Source organism: Triticum aestivum, chromosome 2D (assembly GCF_018294505.1).
Source record: "Triticum aestivum cultivar Chinese Spring chromosome 2D, IWGSC CS RefSeq v2.1, whole genome shotgun sequence".
Classification (NCBI taxonomy): domain Eukaryota; kingdom Viridiplantae; phylum Streptophyta; class Magnoliopsida; order Poales; family Poaceae; genus Triticum; species Triticum aestivum.
Genome location: NC_057799.1, coordinates 410,003,177 through 410,020,880, shown reverse-complemented (window position 1 = coordinate 410,020,880; position 17,704 = coordinate 410,003,177).

The following is a 17,704-nucleotide window of genomic DNA, read 5'->3' as shown; positions in this document are numbered from 1 at the left end:
CCTTAGAATAGATTAGATAAATCAAGTCGGTTAGTATGTTTTGGTAGGTCAAGTTTGTGCTTTCCTTGAATTAGGGGTGTGGCTAGCGTGTTAGTCAAACCATGGTTTGGTTAACTATACTACTATAAATAGCCATAGTTCGGTCATTGTAAAGGGAGGTTATATTTTTATGAATAGACACAATGTATTTTTAGGGTAAATACCCGTATCGAGTTTTGGGGGAAGCTGTCTAAAAATCCCTAAGTTTTGGAGGAAGCTTTAGAAAACCTCTGTGCTGTGATTTCTGTGTGAGGAAATTGTTTTGCGCGTGAGTACCGTCGTCGAGATTGGTTTTCTCGTGCTGAGCCGCAAGGTTCAAACCCTTTATTTCGTGTACAACGCGTGCGCGGGCGAGACGTTGCTACTGCCGAAGGAGAAGTGTCGTGAAAGATCAGGCCGCAACAACGGATCGGATCTCGCCACGAGGTTCGGTCCTTATCAGGTGGTATTCAGAGCAAGGTTGTTGACGGCACTATGCAGAAGATGACTGGATTATCATTGAAGCTAAGCTATGGATTTCAGTTGGAGGAGGAAGGCCGATGGGATGGACTTTTTCATACTCGTGTTGTGGTACAAGAGAGATCATGTGCTATGGCAATCGACCACATGAGTTTGATCAACGCGGCAAGCATCGAGATGAGGGAGAAGTTGGAACTGCCAATGACACCATGCCCACAACCATACTCGTTCTGTTCGGGTCATGAACAGCTCAGTGTCACACATCAAACCAAGGTACCGTTTTTGTTGGGAAAATATTATTGCACGGTTTTGTGTGACGTGATTCTGGCTCCGATGGTTTCATGTCACTTATTGTTGGGCAAGCCATGGTACAAAGAGCACGACGTTGCATATCATTGTCAAACACACATATATACCGTCAAGAAGGGTAAGAAGTACGACATCGTGCCTATGGGTCAGGATCGTTTTATTGCTTGGAGGAGAGAACATCAGAAGAAGGTAAAATAAGAGAAAGATGCTAAAAATAATATGGTCGAAGCTACTGAAAATTTTGTGGTCGTTGTTCAATCCGTAGATGAAAATATTACTCAAGAGATTGAGTCGAAACCGAGGACGGTTTCCATTCAAGGGAGGGGGAGGATGATACGACCACGTGTTCTGTCACTTCCGAGGTTACTGTTATTTCATCTAAAGATGCAGAACACTTGGTCTCTATTATTACAAGCGAGACTACTAATTTGTATTGCACAGACAAGAGCAAGAATGTGCATGTCAAGGAACGAGCTAGACACATGTTACCAAGTCATCCATGCATGCAAGCAATAACGTGTAGGATTGAGCAAACAAAGGAATCTGCCTGCAAATTTGATCAATTTTGGTTTGGTCCAGAGATAAACAAGGTCACGTACATCCATGAGATATTAGTCTTGTATGGAGTCCTCACCATGTACGTTTTACATCAGGTGCGCCCACCCAATCAAGGAGTATACTCGTGGACGACTATGAAGATTGAAGAATTGCTTTCTTTAAAAGGAACCAGATGGGGTCCACCTACACATAGCACAAGAAGCCGCACCATCAAACAAGTCGTCGTTGCTTTTGTTTCCTTAGAATAGATTAGATAAATCAAGTCGGTTAGTATGTTTTGGTAGGTCAAGTTTGTGCTTTCCTTGAATTAGGGGTGTGGCTAGCGTGTTAGTCAAACCATGGTTTGGTTGGCTATACTACTATAAATAGCCATAGTTCGGTCATTGTAAAGGGAGGTTATATTTTTATGAATAGACACAATGTCTTTTTAGGGTACATACCCATATCGAGTTTTGGGGGAAGCTGTCTAGAAATCCCTAAGTTTTGGAGGAAGCTTTAGAAAACCTTTGTGTTGCGATTTCTGTGTGAGGAAATTGTTTTGCGGGTGAGTACCGTCGTCGAGATTGGTTTTCTCGTGCTGAGCCGCAAGGTTCAAACCCTTTATTTCGTGTACATCGCGTGCGCGAGTGAGAGGTTGCTACTGCCAAAGGTGAAGTGTCGTGAAAGATCGGGCCGCAACAACGGATCGGTTCTCGCCACGAGGTTCGGTCTACATCATGGGGTCACTGGGATCCCTTCTACGGTCGGCGGGCGCGGGGTTGTCAGAAGAGCAGGTTTAGGAGCTAGCACAAAGATCGTTTACCCAGATTCGGGCCGCGAGGATGCGTAATGCCCTAGTCCTGCTTTGGTGTGTATTTCAGAGTGTTCTTGAGCTCTCGAACTAGCTACGGTGGCTGCGTAGTTCCAAAGAGCCGAATCCCTCCCCAGTATGCCCCGAGCCTCCTTTTATAGGTAAAAGGGTTGCCACGGTGGCACACAGGAGGTGGAAAGGTGTACAGTGCGCGAGCTTATCGCCCGGCGTTACGGGACAAAGCGCATTAAATGCGCTACTTAGGTGTCCATTAGATTTATCGGGGACGGGAACGAGGCCTGTCCCGTCTGTCGCCGCTCCGCCTCGCTTCGACACATGCCGAGGCTAGCGATGCGTGCGGTGCCATGTAGGCAGGCAGACAGCTGAGGTGGGGCGGTGGCAGGGCCTTCACGATGATCTGCATGCCACCACGCAAGTGCTTGCTGAGTTGGTGTAGAAGCCGCCCGTCGCCACGCATGTGCCTGCCCAACTGGTTGAGCTAGCAGCTGCTTGGGGACGGTGGTGGAGTCTTGGCTGGTGCGGGCCTGGCAGTGGCCCCGCTGATGCCCTCGGCGAGGGTCTTGCTGGGGGCCCGGCAAGGGACTTGCCGTGGCATCGCAGTCGTCCCCGGCAAGCGGATCTCCTCGGCTAGGATCCCGCCGAGGGTTGTCGTCTTCCGATCCTCATCTGATCTTATGTGTTGATGATCTTGACAAAGATCTGCATGCTACCACGGAGGTGCCTCCCGAGCCATGGTCCGAATGTAGTTGTCGACGGTGTTTGGAACCCTTGGGCTCAAGGGTGGCTCGCTCAGCTGGCATCGGGCAAGTTGCCCTGGCAAGGCTCTTGCCGGGGCCGCGGAGGCTGCCCCGGCAAGGATCTTGCCGAGGGAGTCCACCTCGCCCTCTTGCTCTCTGCGTTCCTGGTCTTGGTGTTGCCTTGGTTGTCTTGTGCTGCGGCTTCTCTCCGGCATCCCTCCTCTGCCCCGTTAGGTGTGGCCGCGGCACGCGGCCCTAACTGCCAGTGCACAAGTAAAGGGGTCAAAAGGAGAGCCCCTACTTTTGTACACCGACATAATGTTTTCTATGCATGTAGTTATATCACACTATGAATATATGCATGTATAGGATTATTATATTATTTTGCTATATTGTTGAGCTATCTCCCGTCATTGGAGATCATGGTAGTTGTAGTTTTGCTATGCTTTGTAGATGGGGTCGGTTCGAGAATCCATTGAGCTTATGTGAGGATTATATATATGACTAAATTGAGTAGTAACTCAGGATTTAACTCACCTCTGGGCGGAAGTGGTATTGCTTGGTGTTGAGGGACGACATCATGGGGTCTTGCACCTTTTCTAAGGCCACGCGCCCATGAGAGTGCACCCTAAGTGGAATGCCGCCGAGGTTCAAAAAGATCAGACAGACTTAGTGACTAGTAGCTTCCATGTGCAGCCACTGGCTATATGGGCTCTGGCTTAGATGATCAGTTGTTCGAACCCTTGCCCAGATAGTGTCGACAGATGTAGCATATGTAGGTGGGATGTGGCCGTCAGGTGGTTAAGGGAACCTCTTCTGAAAGACTTCGTCTCTATCTTTGGATTGGATCCAGTGGGTAAAGCGTATTAAACTCTACAGAGTATTAAAACTAATCATGATTAGCCGTGCCCCCGGTTATGGGCAAATTTGAGCTACTATGCCATTACAGTTGTTGGATGATCTTGACAGATGTGACACTTAATAATATTTGTGGGAAAACTTAATAAAGGGTAGGTTGGAGTTGATTTTTGCCAACTCAACCTTGTATATTTAATTGTAGTAATAAAAGAACTAAATAAAAATATGACTATTAGGTAGTTATGAGGACAAAATCAGCTTTCCGCAAAAATAACCCTCAAGCCTTCCTTTTGTTATACTATGCATATACATGTAGGTCTGCTATATTATTACTCCTGTGTAACTTGCCAATACATTCCAAGTATTGACCTATATGGTTGCAACGTCTCCTGTTGCAGGATATTCAGACGAAGAGTAAGGTACCGTTAGGGTCGCGAGTCTGCACTCAGCATCGCCATTGGGCTATGATGGGACTCATCGTTATTTTCTGCTACTTTTCGCTGTTTGATTGAATAAAAATAGCCAAGTGCTATGCAGATTGTTTTATTTTATACATTCTGGACCATACGTTGTAATAAATGAAGCACTTGCTATTCTGGTATTCATCTATACTGTGTGTGCTAGCGAGTTCGATCCAGGGACTAGCACGGTAAGCACAGAGACTCAAATCCTTCGAGGTTTGGTCATTACACATTCGTCGCGGATGCTATGCATAAAGGCCGTTAGGGCCTCGGCATCCGGACAGTCGACGATCTGGTTATTTTTAGTTAGGAATTTGGTCCAGAATTTCCTGGCTGACTCTCCGGGCTGTTGAACTATGTGACTTAAGTCATCGGCATCCGGAGGTCGGACGTATGTACCTTGGAAGTTGTCGCGGAAGGCGTCTTCCAAGTCCTCCCAGCTGCCAATAGAGTTTTCTGGCAGGCTGTTTAACCAGTGCCTAGCTGGTCCCTTGAGTTTTAGCGGGAGGTATTTGATGGCATGAAGATCATCACCGCAGGCCATATGAATATGGAGAAGAAAGTCCTCAATCCATACCGCGGGATCTGTTGTTCCATCATATGATTCGATATTCACGGGTTTAAACCCTTCTGGGAATTCGTGTTCCATTACTTCATCAGTGAAGAAGAGGGGGTGTGCGGCGCCTCTATATCGGGCCAAGTCGTGATGTAGCTCGGATGGAGTCCATTTGCGGTTTTCGGCCCGGACGTGGTTATGCTTGTCACGTCTGGCTAGATAGCCGTCTTCGCGCGCCAGAGCACGCCCCCGCGATCCGTAGATCGATCTGGTCTGACCTGTTCTATTTTCCAGGTCATGCCGAAGGTCGTATGTATATCCCCGAGCTGTTATGTCTCTACCTTTACGGCGAGGTGGTATGGGCTGGTGTTCGGCTTGAGTTGCCGTTTTGTCCCGGCCACGTGGTGGTCGGTCAGCCGCGTTACGCGCTGATGGTACGGGGTCCAGTGCCTCGTCGTCGAATTGAGGTAGAAGTTTACGCTTCGGGTAACTTTTGATTGGGCGCTCGAGGCCGTATTCCACGGCTGCTAGGACATTAGTCCACCTGTCATTGAGTAGATCTTGATCAGCTTGAAGCTACTGCTGCTTCTTTTTTAGGCTCCTTGCAGTGGCTATTAGCCGGCGCTTAAAGCGCTCCTGCTCGAGAGGTTCCTCAGGCACGATAAAGTCTTCGTTGCCGAGGCTCACCTCATCCTCGGAGAGTGGAAGATAATTGCTGTCCTCCGAGTCTTCGTTTACGGCCTGTTCATCAGGGCTAACTTGCCCATCTTCCCGATCGTCCTGTTCGTGGTTGGCTCGACGGGTTCTTCTTCGTCTTCGGCGTCGTCCGGAGTATTGTTGTCTCTCGTGCCGGTATTGCTGTCTTTTCCATCGCGTGATTTAGAGCGGCGCCGCTAACGTCGGCGCTTTGGTTGTATCTCAGGAGGTTTATCCTCAACTGTATTCTTCTCATTATCGCCGTTACCCTCTTTGGGTGTATCCACCATGTACACGTCATACGAAGAGGTGGTCGTCCAGCGTCCGGTAAACGGCGGGTTTTGGGCCTGCTCCTCTCCGGCATCGTCGTCCATACCGTCGATGTCTTTGGAGCCGTAATCGAGCATGTCAGTTAAGTCCTCAACAGTGGCTATGAAGTGGGTGGTGGGTGGGACGTAAAATTCCCCGCTCTCAGCCCCTAGTCCAGGCTGGGCGTAGTTTGGACGTTGCTCCTCTATAATGACGAGGGATCGTATCAAGTACAGAGCCTCGCTTAAAGGCGAGGTTTGGCCAGGGAGAAGAGAGTCTATGGAGTATGGCGGGAAGGGGACTCCTTGGCCAAGCTCACACGATGCTGACTCTGAGGGTTCGGAGCTAGTGTCCGGAGAAGAGTCCGGCTTCATGATGGTTGCCAGCGACACTACTTCCTTCGGCTCTCCCGTACTGGGCTTAGTGACCGCAGATAGTCTGGCGGGCTCAGGAATCCCGTCTTCGGACCTGGCGATACGCTCCGGCTCTAAGGCCAGAGAAGAGGTTGGGGTCGTGAACCCTTGGAAGATCAAGTCTCCTCGGATATCACCGACATAGTCCAGATTCCCAAAACTAATCTGGTGACCTGGGGCGTAGCTGTCGATCTGCTCTAGATGGCCAAGCGAGTTGACCCGCAGTGCGAAGCCGCCGAATATGAAGATCTGGCCGGGGAGAAAAACCTCCCTCAGGGCGGCATTGTTGTAGATGACTGATGGAGCCATCGAACCTTCTGATGATGACACAGCGGAACTCTCAATGAAAGCACCAATGTCGGTGGCAAAACCGGCGGATCTCGGGTAGGGGGTCCCAAACTGTGCGTCTAAGGTCGATGGTAACAGGAGATGGGGGACACGATGTTTACCCAGGTTCGGGCCCTCTTGATGGAGGTAATACCCTACTTCCTGCTTGATTGATCTTGATGAATATGAAGATTACAAGAGTTGATATACCACGAGATCATAATGGCTAAACCCTAGATGTCTAGCATGTATGATTATGATCGCCTCTACGGACTAAACCCTCCGGTTTATATAGACACCAGAGGGGCCTAGGGTTGTACATAGTCGGTTTACAGAGGAAGGAATCTTCATATCCGAACGCCAAGCTTGCCATCCACGCAAAGGAGAGTCCCATCCGGACACGGGAGGAAGTCTTCTATCTTGTATCTTCATGGCCCATCAGTCCGGCCCACATCACATAGCCCGGACGCCCGAGGACCCCCTTAATCCAGGACTCCCTCACTCTACAACATGCATGGCACACGGAATTACAGGATTCTAGGATTTTGAAATATGAGCACAGGGATGGCTGGGAAATGCAGATGCTCCTCCAACACACCACAAGGTGTGGTCCTATGAAAATAACAGTCGATTGAAAACAAATAGGTCAGGCAATTTTTTCTGCACAGTCCGATGTACAAAGAACGGGCAGATCGCCTTCATCTACCTCCAACCAGTCAGTGTTACGATCTTCCTCGAAATGCCGGCGACCACCGGCCCAGTCCCCTACCTCCGCCCTCCCCTCGACCTCACCGCACCGCCCCAACCATCCCTTCAAGCCCCGCCGACCTCCAGATCGGGCGCAAGCAGCTCCTGCGCCCCACACCCCTATGATAGACACTGATGCGCCGCTTCCCCGGCGAACAGGCGGACTAGGTGCTCCGCGCGCCTAAGCGGGGCTGCTTCTTTTAATTGCGATTCGACTAACCCTAAATTGAAATCCAGGCGGGCTACTGACCTCTAACAAAGGTGAAATAGTAAATGGGAGGAAGCCTTGTGCATTTAGTATCACAAAGAAGATGCAGTATGAAGCGCTCAACTAGTTTCTTTCGTGGGATGAATACGGTGTGAGCAGAGACGTAAGATTTGCACGAATAAGGGAAGAGGAGTACCTCTTTCTCTTGGCAGTGTTTTGTCCTCCTTCTATTTTTCCAACGATCTTCTTGTGGTTCGCTGGAAACGAGAAGTTGTTGAGGACGGTGGAGCCTTGGACGAACCCATGGAAAAGTTGTTGAGTGTGGTGCGGTAGCCGTCTGTCGGCGGCGGGGAACCAGATTCGAGGCGGCAAACGATGGCGTAGTGGGAACAGCTCCGGTGCGGTGGACGATTGCGACAGTGCAGCGGCAGTGGTGAGGCGCATGACGGCGTGGTCGAAGTGGTTCTGGTACGGCGCACGTCAGCGTCGGCGTCGTGGAGGCAGCTCTGCCTCGGCTTCAGCTGCTAATTCCTTGAAGGCGTTGCGGTTGCGGTTGCGTTGGACGACGACGTCGGGGTACCGGCTCCGACATGACGGAGGAGGGTGGCGGTGGATTGGGCGCGATGGGGTGGAGGACGAAGGAGGCTGGGGTTTCGCGGCTGGTGGAGAGGGTGTTTTGGCGCCCACGGAGTATGAATGGGGAAACGGAGGGAGGAGGGGAGAACTAAGGGTGAACAATGTTTCGGTTTGGGATGCGCTTGTTTGAAATTTGGGGAAAGTTACGAACTTTACCCCCATCTAAAATTTCGGACATATTACGCGTTGGGGGTAGGGCAGTAATCTCAGGTGTCCCAAATGGTGGGCGAGATAGATTTCGGCCGAGCGCATGGGTGTTTAGGCACCCACGGCGTATGAATGCTTCTCGGAGGCGGTTGAGACTGGCGTCTTGGTGAAGTTACAAACCTACCCCGGTTTAGACCTTTGGACATCGGGCCGATAGGCTACACGTGCTAGAGTTAGGAAAGTAATTTCCTACCACCAAACATTAGTCTTGCGCGGTTTCGGTGACCAGAGGTTTATTTGGCGCTTCGTTCAATATTTGGGAGCACAAGCATTAACGTTTTCGGTTCCCTTGAATTGAACTTTCAGGATTTGTCAAACTTCATAAATCTTTACTCTTGAAAATCCTAAAACTATGAATATTTTGGAATGGAGGGGGTACATTTGAATATATATTGTACACGAGTATATATTAAAAAATATGCAACTTACCTCGGTTCATGCATGGTTCCAGATATAATCTCCTTGGTTTCAAAAAAAATAGTTAGACAGGCGTATGAATATATAGCATGTTCAAACACACAACAAAGATTGATGCCCCCTTTTAGATTTGATTTACAAATGCCATTATCTCGGGTTCAAATAGATGAATGCACTTCCTATGAATTCGAATCTTCGAAACCCCCTTTATGTTGAATTCAACATGTATTCTATTTCGTAGATAGCAATTTGGAATGTATCCATGTAAGTGACAAATGTATAAAGTGCTTCACAGTAACAACATGGAGTACACTAATTAATGTTTATATATGAATTGCAAGCAATGCATTGCCTGTATTTCAAACCGCTCTCACTCTATGGATCGATAATATTAAATAAACACATGCACATGCCAGAATTCAATATAGTATGGGTGTCTGATAGACCGATTTTCGTTCATACGCAAATTGCAAAATTCATGGTCTCATCCAAAAATAATAATGCCATTTATATTTTAATTTAATGCATAGAACTGCCTTTTATAGATGCACTATGCCTCGGCCCGTTCTCACAAACGCGCTATATATCTCTCTATCTAATGCATAAGTGCACACAATTTATATACATCGGCATTTCTCTTTCACGCATGCTAACAATCTCTCCCGGGGTGTCGGGGTGTCTCACGCACACTCTCTCTCTGTATCTCTCTCTTTCTGACTACTATGTACCACTCTTTTCACTAATCTCAGTTGGAAAACAATATTTCTCTCACATGCATATATACACATGCACGGTCTCTACTAGCCCTCTATACACACATATATGTGCCTACGTGTCTCCCGTATGCACATTATCTTTAGGCCTCTCTAGCACACATTACCCCCCCCCCCAGACACACCTCTCTCTTAGTAGTTGGCAGATATGATTCCATGAGATCATTCGGTAGGATATCCCTGACTGTTAGGCTGGATGGTAATACGAGGCAAAGTTTTACCCAAGTTCAGACCCTTGCAGTTGAGGAAAAAGCCTACTCCTGGTAGTGTATATTAGTGATAGGGGTGTGTACAAAGTACACGTGAATACCATGCATTGTGTGTGTGTGTGTATACTATCGACGAACTAGCCCCCAGGCTTCTATAACATACTCGGGGCCTAGGGTTACAAATCATATATAGTCAGCTTATCACCAGCGGGGATAGAGTCCTCCATGACTCTGGTAGCTTCGTGTTGTACGCCGAGTGCTCCACATGGGTCTTCGTATAATGCGTCTCGGTCCAACCTATGTGGCACAGGATGGAACCGACCCATGAGTCCTCATGTTGACCCACCACAACTAGAAATGATGTGCCAACCCCAACTAGAAATGATGTGCCCACCACACCACACACCCAATCGGCCACTAAGAAAATAAGCATATACAATAGTACAATGTTATACATGAAAGTTACTTGCATGGTGCATCCAAAAATATTTGTTCTGCATTGTGAATGTTTATATTTTCTCCTAAAATATTAGTCACGGGAAAGAGAAACGAAGGGCATATCTCTCCTTGTCTCCACCGGACACCCCCTCTACACCACTTTCACGTACACACACAAACTATCTCTCGGCCCTCTAGAAGTATGCATGCCCATGACACATTTACGCGTGACGGTAACTGTATTTCAAGCGAAAGCACTATACGGTCGGTGGACTTGAAAATATGCTCATTACGGTCACCGTATACATTCTCGTGGTGATCATACGGTATCTTGCTCATGATACGTCCCCGTATTTTGTTGATGACACTGACGGACATTGTATTTGATGCATGCTCCGTATTTTGTTGACGACACTTATGGTCATTGTATTTGAAGCGAAAGCATGATATGGTCACTGGACTTCAGAATAAGCTCATCACGGTCAGCACATACATTTTGTGGTGCTAACCAAACTGTGGTTGGATCTTTAGGAGAACGGTGGTTTCTCGAGCCCACCAGGGTTAAAGTCCTAGTGCTCGCATTTATCCTGGGTCAATTTCAGTATTTTTCCGGCGATGTGCGTTCAGTGGGAGGAGACGTTCCACTCGACTACGAGGCACCTATGGTGAGTTCGTAAAATCTCAAGATCATATGCTGGCTCACTCTCTCGAAGGTGCTCATAGGGGTAGGGTTTGCGTGTGTGCGCTTATAGCGGTGAGTGCTTGCGCGTATATATGAGTGCTTGCGTCTGTACCATGTTAAAAAAATACATGTCGTGATTATACGGTCATTGGCTCACCGCACAACTCCCTATTTTGTTGATGACACAATCAATTGACCAGTCAAACATTCCACGTGGCGCAACTAGTGTTGCACCATCGGGGCGCGTAACCATGGGGCCCACCTGTCAGCGTGTATATGAAAGAAAGAAATGGTAGTTTGAGTCTATACTGTGTTAATAAAATACATTTTATGGTGATCATACGGTCACTGGCTTTCAAGACCGCACCCGGGTAATGATGATCAGCTTATGTTGTGCTTATCTTACTCATGCTTTTGTACTAACATTTTGTCCTTTCAGTGCTCAAGCAAAGCTCAGCAAGAGGGCGAAGAAAAATAAACCGGTCGAAGAGCCGGTCTTGACTGAACCGGAGGCTTATGCTCATGAGCCGCCATCTGCCTCAGCTCCTGAAACCACCGCTCCAACTGACGAGCAAGTCATAGAGGGTTCTAATAACCTGGAGATCCCCAGCCCAGCTCAACCGGCCGATGACCCAGACGTTGTAATCACCCGGATAGAGTTTGTCGAGCCGGGGAGACCCACTGTGCTGGCTAAATGCTCTGCCAAGGAAGAACTGCTGGAGCGCCGCAGGGCCAGACTGGATACCACTGACTATGCTAACTTGAGCATTGGAGACATTGTTTCTGGTTACATTGGTCAAGTGCACAACAGCCGGGACCTGGAGATTCACATGGTGAAGCAGATACAACAAAAATCTGAGGTACAACTCTCTTGCTTACTCCATAGTCATCCTTACCATGCTAGCCCCCAAGTCTATTACTTATGATAGAATATGTTGTAGACTTAACTTCCGGCTTACCTTCATGAACCGGCAAGTATAAATAGAATCTTTCAGCATACATTAGCCCCCAAGTGCCAAGTGTCTTTGCTTGCAAAGTGCTTGGGACTTTAATGTTGCATGATAATTACTCAAACTGTAACCCGGAATTTGTACAGGCTGCCTGCAGGAAATTTGAATCTGAAATCTCTGAGCTGAAGAACCGCCTAAAGACTCAGGAAACTAAGACCCGGAAGGTCAATGCCAAATTTGAGTTCAGTGTTGCTGCGCAAGAAAAACTGAAGAAGAAATTTGAAACAGAAAGAAAGACTTGGGACGAGGAGAAAACTGCCTTGCTCAGCCGGGCCGAACAAGCGGAGGTTGCTCTGATTGAGAGAACGGCCGAACTCTCCGGCTTAAAACGCCATGTGTCACAGATGGTCTCCGCAATCTTTGGTAAGTCATTCTGCAAGCTTTTAACAAGTTTACATTCTTTATGTCTCATAAGTCCCACCATTGCCATCAGCTTACCTGACTTTGTTATACAGGTCCCAGAAGCTCCAACCTTAATCAGAATGTTCTGACCAAGCTGAAGGCTGTTTACACCTTGGTGGAGCAACTCTACACCGGGTCACAGCGTGCTTTAGCCGTTGTGGCTCTGTCCAATGAGGTTCCGACTCACCTGGCAGACGTACTCAGGTGGCTTGCCATTCTTCCTCAGCGCTTCCAAGAGCTAAGACGGGCCTCTGCAAGATCCGGAGCTATAGCTGCTCTGAGCCGGGCCAAGGCTTTTCTCCCGGAGCTAGACCCAGCCGACATCGCTCTTGGATACCCCAGCCTGAAGGAAGACGGGACCCCCTTCGACCAGAAAGACTTTGCTGCCTGTGTGAAAAGCGTACGCCCGGTGTCTACCATGATTCGGAATGACACAGATCTTACCAAGTATCAGCCGGGCTATGACGCGGAGAATCAGAGGATCGCAACTCCACGCTATGAAGCAATCAGCCTGATCCCGCCGACTCGTAAGCACACCTTCGCCCCAGAAGTTGACCCGGCCGGGTTAATTGATGATGAGGCTCAATTTGAAGCTTTGAGCGGCATTGACTGGAAATCATCAACCTTCCAGGTCATGGGAACAGCCGGAGGAGCGGAGAGGGATGAGCCGGAAGCTTCGACCCAACAAGCACCTTGATTTTTTAGGCGGCTCATGGTTACACCTTAAAAACAACGCCTCACCTTTTGGACTCGGGGAGTCTTGTAATAGAGTAGGACAAATACTTAATTTTGTCGTGCCATCATGCACGTGTTGAATTCTTGACTCCATTGAAGCTGCTTCTTTATATTCCTCCGGGTTATGTTTGATCATTCACTTTCCTTAAGCTTAAAGAGCTGTCTTTAATTGTCCTGCATAGGAAAACAAATCACAAGTCTCCAGGCGGCTTACCGCATGGAGAATCACATGTTTTACATATAACCCAAAATATGAATCAAGGTCATAAGAGACCGGCTCTCGATTATATCTTCGAGATAACCATAAGAGCATACCTGCCAGCCTTCAAGTACACTTCCAGTTTATGTGACCCAAATAATGAGGTTGAGAACTCAAGTCCGGCTCAATAGCATCAATAATGCTTATTGTATGCTATCAACATTGTTAATCTAATTTAAGCCGGCAGAGTAAGAACCTCCCTTGCACACTGTTGATATGATCAAAAGAACTTATTGCAAACCAAAAGATCCAAACTTAGGGGCTTCTGGTTCGAATACGACCAGAGAACCGTCCCAAAGGGGTTAAGCTAAGATTCGAATGCGATCATATAGCCCCCAGTGGGTTTGCCGTTGCCGATCAAGAGGGTACCGACAGCTATGTTCTCTTTGGTTCGAATACGACCTATGTTTGAACAGGAAGCCCCCAAATGACCTTAAGAGTTGTTTAACGACGCTGATTCGAATACGATCCACGTCAGTTCCCAAAGGGTGTTAAGCTATGATTCAAATATGATCAAGAAAAACTCCCCAATGAGCTCGGCAATTTGCCAATCAAGTGGGTATCGACAGCTATGTTCTCTTTGGTTCGAATACGACCTATGTATGAACAGGAAGCCCCCAAGTGATCATATTGTTAACAGCTAGATTCGAATACGATCATAAGCCGGATCCACCTCCATGTAATGTTGTAATGGAAATAACACATTTACCTTTGGAGGAGAAAAGGACAGAGGTCCTCCTTTATTATTTATCATAATAGATACATGGCTATAGAAATATGTACATTATGAGAGCCGGTGGCTCAAGTGTAGTAAGGCCGAAGCTGAGCTACGTTCCATGGCCGACGGGTCTCTTCCTCCGACTTACGTGAATCTTTGTGCTCCCGAACATCGATAAGGTAGTATGACCTGTTGTGCAAGTTCTTGCTGACCACAAAGGGCCCTTCCCAAGGCGGGGATAACTTGTGTGCATCTGTCTGATCTTGGATGAGCCGGAGCACCAGATCACCTTCCTGGAAGACCCTGGACTTAACCCGGTGGCTGTGATAGCGGTGCAGGTCTTGTTGGTAAATCGCCGAGCGAGCTGCTGCCACATCACGCTGTTCGTCCAACAAGTCAAGAGCATCTTGGCACACCTGCTCATTATCCGCCTCCACATAAGCCGCCACTCGAGGCGAGTCATGACGGATGTCGCTAGGGAGGACTGCTTCTGCTCCATAAACCAGGAAGAAAGGCGTGTAACCTGTAGACCTGTTAGGAGTAGTATTAATGCTCCATAACACGGAGGGTAACTCCTCTACCCAACAACCCGGTGTCCGTTGCAAAGGGACCAAAAGCCGGGGCTTGATGCCCTTCAAGATCTCCTGATTAGCTCTCTCAGCTTGACCATTGGATTGAGGGTGAGCCACTGATGAAATATCAAGTCGAATATGCTCGCGTTGACAAAACTTCTCCATGGCTCCTTTAGATAGATTGGTACCATTGTCAGTTATAATGTTGTGTGGAAAACCAAAGCGAAATATCACCCTCTTCATGAACTGAACCGCTATGGCTGCGTCACACTTACTAACTGGCTCTGCCTCAACCCACTTTGTGAACTTGTCAACCGCCACCAAGAGATGGGTCTTCTTATCCATAGATCTTTTAAAAGGCCCAACCATATCAAGCCCCCAGACCGCAAATGGCCAAGTAATTGGAATCATCCTCAATTCTTGAGCCGGCACATGAGCCCGTCGCGAGAACCTCTGACAACCGTCGCATTTACTGACCAAGTCTTCTGCATCAGCATGAGCTGTCAGCCAATAAAAACCATGACGAAAAGCCTTGGCCACAAGGGATTTTGAGCCGGCATGATGGCCACAATCCCCTTCATGAATTTCACGTAAAATTTCTTGACCTTCCTCAGGGGAAACACAACGCTGGAAAGTTCCAGTAACACTGCGACGATGCAGCTCGCCATTGATAATGACCATTGACTTAGACCGCCGGGTTATTTGTCTGGCCAAAGTTTCATCCTCAGGCAAATCTCCCCGGGACATGTAAGCCGAGTATGGTACTGTCCAGTCTGGGGTGATGTGGAGAGCCGCCACCAACTGTGTCTCCGGGTCAGGAACAACCAAGTCTTCCTCTGTAGGCAACTTGACAGAAGGGTTATGCAAAATGTCCAAGAAAGTATTACGCGGCACCGGCTTTCGCTGAGAACCCAGCCGGCTTAAAGCATCAGCCGCCTCGTTTTTCCTGCGATTGATGTGCTCTACTTGGTAACCCTGAAAGTGTCCAGCAATGGCATCAACTTCGCGGTGATAAGCCGCCATGAGAGGGTCCTTGGAATCCCACTTGCCTGACACTTGTTGGGCCACTAAATCTGAGTCGCCAAAGCACCTTACCCGGCTCAAGCTCATCTCCTTAGCCATCCGATGACCATGGAGCAAGGCCTCGTACTCAGCTGCATTGTTAGTACAGGGAAACATCAACCGTAGCACATAGCAAAACTTGTCACCTCGAGGGGAAGCTAATACAACTCCAGCCCCCGAGCCCTCCAATTGCCTAGATCCGTCGAAGTGTATAGTCCAGTATGTATTATCCGGTTTCTCTTCAGGCACCTGCAGCTCTGTCCAATCATTGATGAAATCCACCAATGCTTGAGATTTGACAGCAGTGCGTGGCACGTATTTCAGACCATGAGGCCCAAGTTCTATAGCCCACTTAGCCACTCTCCCTGTGGCTTCTCTGTTTTGGATGATATCTCCTTGGGGAGCAGAACTAACCACAGTGATAGGGTGACCCTGGAAATAATGCTTAAGCTTCCGGCTTGCCATGAATACCCCATAAACAAGCTTCTGCCAATGTGGATACCGTTGCTTGGACTCAATGAGCACTTCACTGACGTAGTAAACCGGCCGCTGAACCGGATACTCCTTACCCTCTTCCTTGCGCTCCACCACCACAGCCACACTGACAGCTCGTGTGTTAGCGGCTACATACAGCAATAAGGGCTCCTTGTCAACAGGAGCAGCAAGAATTGGGGGCTCAGCCAGCTGTCTCTTCAAATCCTCAAAAGCAGCATTGGCAGCATCATTCCAGACAAAGTCATCTGTTTTCTTCATCAACTGGTACAGCGGCATGGCCTTTTCACCCAAACGGCTTATAAACCGGCTTAAAGCAGCGATGCGACCCGCCAGACGCTGGACGTCGTTTATACACGCCGGCTTAGCCAGAGAGGTGATTGCCTTGATCTTTTCCGGGTTAGCTTCAATGCCTCCGTGAGAAACCAGAAAACCCAAGAGCTTGCCTGTAGGAACACCAAAAACACACTTGGCCGGGTTAAGCATCATCTTATAGACCCGGAGATTATCAAAGGTTTCTCTCAGATCATCTATCAAGGTCTCCTTCTCCCTGGATTTAACCACGATATCATCCACATAAGCATGAACATTGCGCTCAATCTGGTTATGAAGACAATTCTGCACGCAACACTGGTAAGTCGCCTGTGCACTCTTGAGCCCAAAAGGCATAGATACATAACAGAAGGCTCCAAAAGGAGTGATGAATGCTGTCTTCTCCTGGTCCTTAACTGCCATTTTAATCTGATGATATCCAGAATAAGCATCCAAAAAGCTTAAGCGCTCACAACCCGCCGTAGCATCAATAATTTTATCAATACGGGGGAGAGCAAAAGGATCAGCCGGACAAGCTTTGTTTAGATCCGTGTAGTCCACGCACATCCGCCAGGTGCCGTTTTTCTTGAGCACGAGCACCGGGTTAGCTAACCATTCTGGATGAAAAACTTCAACGATAAACCCGGCCGCCAAGAGCCGGGCTACCTCCTCACCAATGGCTTTCCGCCTCTCCTCATTAAAACGCCGGAGGAATTGCCTGACCGGCTTAAACTTCGGATCAATATTGAGAGTGTGCTCAACGAGTTCTCTAGGTACACCCGGCATGTCAGAAGGTTTCCAAGCAAAGATGTCCCTGTTCTCACGGATGAACTCGATGAGCGCGCCTTCCTATTTCGGATCCAGATTGGCACTGAGGCTGAATTCTTGAGATGAGTCACCTGGAATAAAGTCAACAAGTTTAGTCTCATCAGCAGACTTAAATTTCATTACCGGCTCATGCTCCGTGGTTGGCTTCTTCAAAGATGTCATATCTGCCGGGTCAACATTGTCCTTGTAAAACTTCAACTCCTCTGTTGCACAAACAGGTTCAGCGTAAGCCGCGTCACCTTCCTCACACTCCAAGGCTATCTTTTGGCTGCCATGAACCGTAAAGGTCCCATTGTGACCCGGCATCTTGAGCTGCAAATATACATAACATGGCCGTGCCATGAACTTGGCGTAAGCCGGCCGCCCAAATAAAGCATGATACGGGCTTCTTATCTTAACCACCTCAAAGGTTAATTTTTCCGCCCTGTAGTTGTACTCATCTCCAAAAGCCACTTCCAGCTCGA